This window comes from Arachis ipaensis, chromosome B4 (assembly GCF_059453495.1).
Source record: "Arachis ipaensis isolate K30076 ecotype BB chromosome B4, ASM5945349v1, whole genome shotgun sequence".
Classification (NCBI taxonomy): Eukaryota; Viridiplantae; Streptophyta; class Magnoliopsida; order Fabales; family Fabaceae; genus Arachis; species Arachis ipaensis.
Window position 1 is genome coordinate 14,917,057 of NC_142439.1, and position 11,549 is coordinate 14,928,605.

The following is an 11,549-nucleotide window of genomic DNA, read 5'->3' on the forward strand; positions in this document are numbered from 1 at the left end:
ATAGTGATTCAGGGATCACCACTCGTAGATCACGAAGTCTACTTATAAGGATTTGTAATTCATGAATTTGATCCATAATATTATTCATAATAAATTCAAAATATTTATCATAATAAACTTATCTGTTCCTTGTCGTTTAGTATTGTACTTTTCTTCCAAAGATTTCCAAATCTCCATTGGTGATTGAATTAACATATGACCTCGATATGCAATAGTATCTTCATCACGTTCCTTCTTCAATTGAACAATCTTTTCTTCCTCTTCTAGTGTGGAATTTCCAGCAGCATTGGCAATTTGTGTAGTCTTTGGGTCAATCACATATGCAAGATTGAGAACCGAAAGAAGAAACATCATCTTGTCTTTCCAACGGTTGAAGTTCGTTCCATCAAAGCGATCTAACTTGACAAACTCTTGATTCATGACCTTGAACGTGGTGTTTTGATCTTGTGCCATCTTCAACAAATATCTCCCTAAAATTGTTGGGTATATGAAGATGGTAAGATGACAAAATCTTATATTTATGTAGTGGTTTCAAGGCACGATTAGATCGCTTTCTTTAGAGAGATATTTGTCCCCACACTTAGTTGCTATAGGGTTAATGACAATACTCTCCCAGGATACAATGAAACCTAAGAATTTCTTAATTAGCAATAGTAAGAAATTCTCAACTCTCTTGAACAAAGAAAATCTTTGAATAGTTGAGTAATTTGTACACTTAGTACGTCATCTCTGAAATAGTGAACAAGGACTTATTTATACATATTGCACATAGTAATTATGATTGGTTACGTATACAAATGGTTGTGTCTTTTCTATTGCCAATAGATACAATGTTTTGAATATACACAACTCTTAAAGAGTTGTGTCCCTTTAGCCAATAGACACAATGTTTTGAACATACACAATCTTTAAAAGGTTGTGTCCCTTCAATCAAATAGTACTAAACGGTTAGTAACCGTTTATTTATAATATTAATATTAATATCAATAATATTAATAATATTAATTAATCAAATTTGTAAATCTTCTCCATTTATAAGTGATGTAAAAAGTAAATAAAATGAAACTTAAGAACATAGCTATCAACTAAAGATAATAAAAAAAATGATATTCAGAATAGAAAGAGATAAATAAAAGAGGAACTAAAGTTAAAATAAACCTAGAAATTAAATTACGTTGATATATAATAAATTAATGCATGCTGAGAAATTAAAAAATTATATATATCATCATCTTTATTCTCTCTCTCTCTCTTTTTTTTTTGTTATAAGATATATTACTCTAACTTGGGTTAATTTTATTTGTACCTGACTAATTTCTATTTGCTTTTATTATCTTCTGCAAACATTATTAGATGTTTGAATTTGTATATTTATTCTAGAGGATGAAAATTGTTCATTAATTTTAAAAGTATAATTAATATTATATATGAAATTGAGACCATCCATAATTAAATTTTATAGTGAAAAAAAAACATCTTATCATAAAAAGTTCGCGAAAGGGTTTAGCACATGTACCACCTCATATTATCTAATTTATTTTTCAATTAGGATATGATCAATGCGAGAAAGTCTCAAAGAAACAATATCACATGTTCCTTTTTAAATTAATTCCTGTTATCAAGAATATTTGAAACCAAATTTACGAATACAGAAAATCAGCTACCATTACCCTAAACTTACATTATTTTACACTTAAATTTTTATTCAATTTTAAAGCGTAAAGAAATATTAGAACAACATAATAAAAATACCTTACTGGGAGAATACTACTTCTAACAATATTTGTTATAAAAAGTAATTTAATTTTTAGCATTTTAAAAAATAAGCACATATTTAATTTAATCTACCTTATTTAAAACTCTTTGAAAAAGCATAAGAGAGAGAGAGAGAGCCGCAATTTGTCTCAAATTAGATTCAAAAAGCAAACATGCTCAAATGGTAATCAAAACTTTGTATTTTATAACTAAATGCTGTCTTAATCAGTATAGTTATTCTTATAGTTATTAGTCTGCCTATCTTTATGATGAGTAGTTGAATCACTGCTTTTCTTCCCACTAAAATAGAGCAATAGATGAAGAAGAGTTGGATTTAAGTAGTTTTTAATAAGCAGTCTAATTTAATAACTAATTTTATAACTTAAAGTTCATGATTTTGAAATAATACCAAGACATCTCAATGTTAAGTTTATCTTTTTCCTTACCACTAAAATAAATGAAAAAGAAAAAAAATAAAAGCAGTGTACCAAACCTTTTTATTGTTCTGAATTTGGTTGGTTCAAATCAGTTGATTGAATTTTCTGCACATGTTAACATGTAGTAGAGCTTGAGCCACGTATAAAGCTTGTAACCATGGCATTGCGTTTGTTTTTCAATTTTTTTTTTAGTTCTTGAATGAATCCGCAGCCTTATTCTTCTATTATTATATAGCTTTTAGACTTTAAGTTAACTGGAAAAAAAAATATTTTTTTGTTGAGAGGGGGGATTTTGTTTAGAGAATATTCTATTTCTACAGAATAACACCCTTGCTTAAGATGCACTTAAAATGTTAAATCAAGTATAATATTAAGCTCAGTTAATATACTGTTGAATTCAAAGAAAAATAATAATTTAATGATGATAAAACACGCTATTTTTTTTTTTTTTGTAATGGAGTTAATCGGTGTATTATGCAACGATGTGAAGTGTTGGTTTGTTTCTTATAAATATGGAGTTAATTTTTTTAATTTAAAAATTACAAATAAGAGGTTCAATTTTGGGTGGAGATAGAAAGCTAAACCTCATATTTCGAGTATGGTAAATTTAAATTCTTAGTTAGCACAGATTTAAACCTTCGATTTGGATTTTTGTAATTTAAATTTTTTAAATTCATAAAACTGATCCACCAATTTGGATTTTAAAAAATTTTTTTTTATCTCAAAACCGACCTACTGATTTGTTGCAACTTAAAAAAAAATTTACTCCACACAACTTGAAAGCTCTAATTTATGCTAACTAGGAATTTGAATTGACCACACTCGAAATCTGAGATTCAGTTTTCTACCCCACCCAAAATTGAGCCTTCGATTTGTGATTTTCAAATTAAAAAAAAAAAAGTTAACTCTATATCCATAAAAAACACATCAACATTCCTAACGCTGTATAAGATGCCGATTGAATCCATTAGGAAAAGAATTAGCCGACAAAACATTATTAGTTAGGTTAAAAGCCCAAAAGATTTTATAATGTGTGTTTATTATGCAGAAAAATAAAATATTTTTAAAATAGGCCCAATTACAAGAACTTATACTCATTCTCTTCTCTGATCAGTAATCAATGTGCCAAATTCTCTAACCAAGTACTCACTTCTCTCTTCTGTCCATAACTCACAGATGACTAACCTTAAATCAAAGAAGAAAAGAATTTCACAAGTAAAAAGGTTTGTTTAGATTGAGTTCAAGCAACATGAAAAAGTAGATCACTAAGTCCATGCACTGAAAAGGAAAGAGAAAAAAAAAAGTAAAAAATTAGAGCCGATTTGATTTGAAGCAGAAGAAAATCAAAGAAGATGAGTCACCATATTTATGCAACCAATCTAGTTTGTTAAAGCTACCATCTTCCTGGTGCACATTTTCGGATAAGAAGAAAAAAATAGAGGTTATCTTTATTTACCGTAAATTAAAGGTCAAAATAAAAAATTGGAGTCAAAGAATGGATCAATGGTTCAGATTTTTGAAGTCAAGAGAAAAAGAAGAAAGAGAAGAAGTTAGGTAAGAATTCAAGCCAATTCTACTATCTATGAAAATATGATACTGTCCCATTTCTTCTCTATGTGACTGCTCTGATTTATGGGGATAGAAGAACAAAGTTAAATGTGTTCAACCAAATTCAATTTTGAAAGATTTACCCATGCATAAAAGGGTAAACGGCCAGAAATTGAAGTAAGAAGAATGAGCCCACTGTTTAGGTCTTCATAGCTTTCTAACTAAACCTTCTTCTCCTACATGATTTTACAATGAATTTTTCGTTCTTCAGTTTTATCTTTCTTTGTTTCAATCAATGAAAAAAGGCAAATTTGTAAGGTATCAAATCATTGGGAGAAAAGGCAAAGAGAATAATTTTAGAGAAAAGTCAAAAATTATGTCAAACTCTTTTGTTATCATTTCTGTTTTGTATTCATAAACCTGAGAGGTTTTTCTTACTATATTGAGTGAGCACTTAGTGGTTGAGAGTCTAGGGAGTGAACCTAGCCAAATTAAGCTTGGATAGAAATTTGATTTGTCCCTGATAGGATTAAGTAGAATCTTTGAGAATTGGTATTTATAATCTTTGATAAAGACAGTGGAAATTCTACCGCAGTTGTGGTGGAGACTGAATATATATAGGCAACATTGCACATGGTGGCCAAACCAGGATACATGGCTGTGTCATTTACTCTTCTCTGCTCTATTTCTATTTTCATTCGATATATGAGACAAAATGAAATTGTCTCCTATATAATCAATCTTGCAGACGTCACAGCAACTAAGTGTATTCAAAAGTAACTGGTTTGCTCTGTTATTGATCAATAGTTAAGAGATAACAAAATTGTCTCCTGTATTACCAATATTGCAGATTGAACAGCAACTCAAATTTAAATCCAGTTTGAAGTTAAAGTATACAAGTTTAAAAGAGGCCATAAATTTAACCCATTTTTAGGTCATTGAGAACCTTCATATATGAATGTCACATTGACCTCTTTATAATTTTATTTTAAGAAAAACATATGAAAAAAATGGACTTGTAATTCATAAAAACATACATGCATAAAATAACAGTTTTAAGTACAAATACTACAACGAAAGATAAAAATATTTAAATAACTAAAACAAACTCATAAAATTCTTAGGAGGCTTTTGGTTGGTACTAGTAGATGGTGCGAATGAGATTTTTAAATAATCCTTTTCAAAATTTATAGGAGAAGTTCCTTAAACAAATAGAGCAAGGATCTCTTCAGGTGGTCTTGATATGGATTTGATCCAATAGATGATATGTAGGTTGGTATGGAAGATTGGTGAGATGATTTATGAGTCAAGGAAGAATAATGTGGTGTGAGTGAGCAAGATGGATTTGTATGTAGGTTGGTAAGAGAAAAGTCATATGGTGCATTGGGATAAAAAAGATGACTCAACAAAAATTCTTAAAAGGATTGGAGTGACATATAATAGAAGCGGACGTGAGGTATTCCTGTTATGTATATATTTCCAGTGGCAAAATCTACTGCAAGTTCTTCGGCTTCAGACAACTCAATGGGCACCACTAGAGTCACCATCCGTATAATCTCAAAATAGAAAAGATACAATACAGAAACAAACAATAAGAGTGAGAATCACAATATGATTCACAGTAAAGATTAATGAAATACATTGTATATCATTTATTCAAGAATCAATATCTAGATTGTCAATCATAATATAATGTTTATACAATGCACACATCACTATACCTTCTTATATGCTTGACCATAAGCTCACGAGTCGATTTTCAGCCACTTAACTGACATTATCGGCGGCCAATCCTAACCCTAGTTTGTCTATGAGAATGAGTATGAATGTATTGTCATTCAATCATGATCCTAACTTTATATAATATTGAAACAAAGTCCATTACATTCACATGAATGTAAAGATGTAATGTCTTGAAAATTGTAACTTAAATCCAATAAATTTTAAATTCATGATTATGAGGTTGTTAATAGGTCTTTGAAATGGAAAAATATAATTGTAGGTAAAGAAAATGCATGCGAAAGTTAGCAAAAAATTTTGATACATAAAAAACATAATTTTGAGTGATTTTATAAAGAGAGGATCGATCCTATATAAATAGAGAGGATCGATCCTCTCGTCACTACAAGAGGAAGCATATTTTTTTACGCAAAAAATCGATGGCTATCTCTCCTGTCGATATTTTTCGACGGCTTGCTGTCGATATTTAAAAAAATATATTAAAAATAAAATAATAAAATCGACAGCCTAGCCGTCGATTTTTTTATGATGCATTGAATCAGGGTTGAAAATACTTTTATTTTAAAATCGACGGATATGACGTCTATTTTTATATTTAAAATATCGACAATGTTTTCGTCGATAAATTTGAATGGTCTAAATTGCTTTCTAAAATTAAATAAATAGTGTGAATTTAATGTATAAAATAGACGCTTAATGTGTTGTTTTTTTTTTCAAATTAAAATCGACAAATATGCCGTCAATTTTATCAATAAAATAAATTTTCCCCCACTCACTCCCCGCGTTTCCTTCATTTCTCCAAATTCACCATTTCAATTTTCACCAACCCTTATTTTACCCTGAATTCATCTCGCATACTTCAACCCTCCTTCTCCACCGCCGCCGCGCCACTGTCGCTTCACTGCTTCCGTGCGGCTATCGCTCCGCTGTTGCCGTCGCTCGTCTCTTTGCACCGTTGTTGTTGCTGCTCAATCAAAATTAGTTTCTCTCTCTCTCTCTCTCTCTCTTGTTCTTCATTGATTTTTCATCAATTATTTGAATAAAAAATTTGCTCAGCATTGTTATAGAATAGGTCTTCAAAGATTGATTTGGTACTAATCATTAATCAAATTTGGATCCTGAAGCAATTTAAAAAGTACAGAAGAACCTAGTATCTAATTTCTTCAATCCCTAATTTCTCAGATTCACTTCAATTGTTCTGTAGCATAAACTCAAGTTTTTTTTATTCACTACTTTTTTCAATGATTCTGTTTGTATTAAGCGACTTTAATTTGTTTTCTTTTGTTTTAGATTGAATCTTAACTCTATAATTTGTTTTCTTTTTGGTGATGCAAGACCAAGTTAAACCAAGCCATGTTGATGCCATTTTGCTATAGGAAAGCTCTTCTTTTTTGTGATCTATAGCCTACCTCAAAATATTCCAATAAGCAAGGTACAAAGTATTCATTATGCTTTATTTCTTATAGTTATTTTTGTTAGATTTTGTTAATCAACAAAATTGCATGTGTAGATATGGAACCTGGTAAGAGCTATTTTGCTCTAAATGTCCTATTATGTTAATGATCTCTTTTGGCTGGACTTGTACTAGACTGCAACTAGCTGTACTACATTAGTTATTAACTTATATTAGCAATATTAAGTGTATCATTTGACTTATATTGATAATATAAAATCGAACATTACATCGTTAGTTATTATCAGTTGAAACTTCTTTCTTTCCTCAGTTTCATTGCAATTTTACTTAATATAAAGCCATTAGATGATATCAACTAGAGTCTCTTGTTGAAAATAGGCTATGAATTGCTTGTAAATACTTGTAATCATCAAATTTGGTCAACTTGGTTCTGTTATGCTTGATGAAATTAGCAAATACTGTTAGAAGTTAAACATGTTTTGTCTCTAGAGTGGACAGTTCTTCCTTGTTCCTGTTTTACTCAATAGATATTTATTTTTGTTGATTCCATTATAAAATAGTTTAGTACCTCTGATTAACATTACTATGCAGGTGCTATTGCAATACAGGACATTTTATCAATTACTATCGCGCATCAATATGCAGGTGCTATCCAAGTAGTTTTTCACTATAACTAGAACATTTTAATTGAAGTAGGCAACCCTATTTATTATGATACATGAAATTGGAATTTATTTACGAAAGCTAACATAGCTTTCATGGTATAATATATAGTAGGTAGATCCTGTTTAATTGGAAGGGATAAGCCTAAGAGTGTTGATTTCCATTGGAAGTAGCTAGTGCCTACACTACACTAGCAAGTTCCAATTAATGCAGTGAGTATCTAGATTTTGTGTTTAAGTGAATGATGATGATACATACCTCGCAGATATATTTGAGAACCATCAAATAAGTTTCAATGTCATGGTTGTAGTATAGATTATTTTTTTCTTGAATATAGGAGTCATATTAGTGTCTTAGTTGAATCATTGTTAACATATTTTAGCACAAATGTAGAAAGTCCTAGTTACTATAATGATATCATTTTTGTGTACTCAGTTTAATGGCAGTGGAATAAATGCTTCTCTTAATTACAATATAGATTAAATGTTAGAGCTAGGCATAGCTAAAATTTTTATTTGTTTAATGACTTAATCTGAGGGCAAAATTCTCTTATATTAGCATTCTATCAGGTTTTCCGTTTGATAATCTTCTTTTACTAATGGTAAACTAATTATGTATCTTAATGATACATATTAGTTAAACTCTAATAATAATATACTGTACACAGACTTAATGACATTTCAAATTAGTAAAAGCAGACACCCCTTTTGTAAACTTTTGTTTTGTTGTACAACATAATCCTGTTAGCTAGTTTGAATTAATAATAAACGTCACTCTTATACTACATGTAATTCTTAAAAATTATAACAAAAGGGTAAACAAATTTGAAAATATTAGAAAGAGTCCTAGTAATTTTGTGAAAATTTGTTATAAAGAAATAGTGATGATAATGAAGGGTTAGTTGATGTATTATATTGATTCTTATTCCAAGACACATTTTATTTGATGTGTGGCATGTGCAAGGATGCAAGATTTGAATGGCGACAAAATTAAAGTGAAGGGTTGTGCCTATAGCAATTGGGAAGACTACTAAGCTGTGAAAAATCAAATGAAAAACTAGTAAAGAACATGAAACTACATTAGAAATACCTAACTTGGCTGAGGGCGAGATAAAGCATAAGGAAGTTCACCAAATTTGAGGTTTAAATTTAGCTGAGGAGAGGGAAATCCTGGATCCTAGAGGTGGCAATTGGAAAATGATGAAGATTTGAAGTCACATATCTTTGTACAACATTGTTACATTGTTGCTGTATATATGTGTATAGCAAATGATCAATCATCACACATATCTCCCACTTATCCTGCAGTCACCAGGACAACTGCAGGATTCTCAGATGAAGGATAATTCTGACGATCTTAATGACTCAGATGAAGACTATTTAGACGAGTACGAGTAGGATTATTTAATTTGTTTTGAATATTTTGTATTATTAGTGGATTATAATTTAAAAGAATATAAGTCTGAGTTTAGCTATTTATATTGTCTTGAATATTTATGTTAGAAGATTATTTATTATTTTGATAAGTTTGTAAATTTATTGTCTAATATTTAGTATAAATTTTATTTTTATACCTAAAAGTTTAGTTGCCTCGATCGTTATCTAATATTTAGTATAAATTTATGTGTTGAGCTCTTTTGTTCAAAAAAATTTTTATTTTTATATTTAAAAGTTTATTTACATTAAATGTCTACTATTTTTCAAATGAAAAGAATAAATAAATATATGGCTATTAAAATCGATGGCACTCTTGTCGGTATCTTAGTAATTAAATCAACGGCTACTTTGTCGATTTCAATGTATCAAATATCAACAGAGGCGTTGTTGATTTTATATAATATTTTCGATGGCAACTTTGTCGATTTTACTGAATATGTAAAAATCTTAGACTCATATTATCGACGAAAATGGTGTCGATTTTATTGAAAACTTATCGACGGACTAGCAAGCCGTCGATTTTATTAGAATTTTAAAAAATCGACAAGTTAAAAAGCGACAACTTATGCCGCCGATTTTTAATATTATCGACAGCAAAGCCGTCGATTTTAATGGTGTTTCTTGTAGTGCATGTTTTAGCTTCCCAAAATTTAGCACGTAAGGATCAATTCTTTGCATGAAAAATATATTAACGTGTCATTTTACCACTTTTAACTTATAAATAACCCTCATATATATTAATAAAATAATATCATTCATGCAATATCAAACATAATTTAAACAACTCCAGACATCAAAACTAGTAAAAATAAATATGTACCATAAATCACTGTTCTTATAAAAACCACTTGAAGACACCCTACCTCAGCTTATTTCTTAGTTTTTTAAGAGTAAGTTTGGATTCTTCAACCCTTGGTTGAAAAACTAGGTAACTAAAGGTTGAATGGATGAGAAGAGGGAAGAAAGTGAAGGTGGTGATGATTGGGTCACTTGAAGTGTGTCCCAAAATGAATGGTGGAGCCGTAAAAGTGTGGGGTGTAAATGATTGGTAGTAGGTGTTCAAGAAAATAGTTGTATGGGTAATTAGGAAATTGTATGAGGTGAGAAGATGTTGTATTTGTGGTTGTTGTGGTGAGAAGTAGGAGGTTGAAGTGTAAAGAAATGACTAAGTGTATATAAAGTTAGTTTTGGGGTGATTTTCTAAGGTTTCTAAGAGAGTTTCTGATCTAAGGGATGGATAGAATGAAACTAGAGTATAGTAGAGGAGGTTTGTGTGTATTTGAAGCTAAACTTGGAGGCCTATTTATAGGGGAGAGGTTGACAGCACAAAGCTTAGCTATTGTTTGCATGGTTGATAACAAGAAAAAGGCAAAGAACACTATTAAAGAAAATGATAGATATGTATTGAAGTTGTATTTTACATGATACAAAAGTCATGCTATTTATAAGGATATTACCAACTAACTTCATAAATATTCATCTACTAACTACTAACTCTCAACTACTTATTAAATATCTTTTGTGTTGTTAATATGTTGGGCTGATGGAAATTGGTTTAATATACCCCCACAAGCTAGAGGATGGTATACGTCAAGAATCCCCAACTTGGATAAGTTGGTGTAGAAAGGCTTAGTTGAAAGTGACTTAATAAAAATATCTGCAAGTTAACCAGAGGAAGGGACTGACATCAACTTCATTACCCCAGCTTGTGTCTTTTGACACACCAGATGACAATCAACTTCCAAATGCTTGGTACGCTCTTGAAAAACTAGATTGGCAGCTATATGAAGAGCACTCTGATTATCGTAGAACAAAACAGGTGGTCTATCACAAGAAACATGAAGGAAACCTAGCAAATTCAATATCCATAAGAGTTCACGGGTGGTATTAGCAAGAGCACGGTACTCTACTTCAGTTGATGAGCGTGCAACAGTAGCCTGTTTCTTTGTTTTCCAAGAAATAAGGGATTCTCCTAGAAAAAAGCAGTAGCCAGTCAAAGATCGACGCATATCTGGACACCTGGCCCAATCAGAATCACTAAAACTAGAAATATGAAGGGATGAACTCCTGGAAAAGAAAAGCCCTCTCCCTGGGCTGTTCTTGAGATATCGAAGAATACGTAGGGCTGCCTTATAGTGATTATGAGTTGGGTGGCCATGAACTGACTCAACTGTTCGGTAGCATAAGTAATATCTGGCCGAGTGGTGGTTAAATAAATGAGTCGGCCAGCCAACCGTCGATAAATAAAAGGATCTTGTAGCAAGGAACTATCATCTTGTGAAAGCTTAGTAGTACTGTCCATTGGAACCCCAGTAGGCTTGGCTCCCAAAAGACCACAATCAGATAACAAGTATAAACAGTATTTATACTGGGATAAGGAAATTCTTGAATTGGAATGAGCAACTTCAATACCCATAAAATACTTCAAAGTTCCCAAATCCTTAATTTTAAAATGATCATTCAAAATTTTTTTGATTGCTACCATTTCAGAAACTGAATTACCAGTAAGTACAATGTCGTCCACATAAATCAACAAGATACAAACTTCACTGCCTT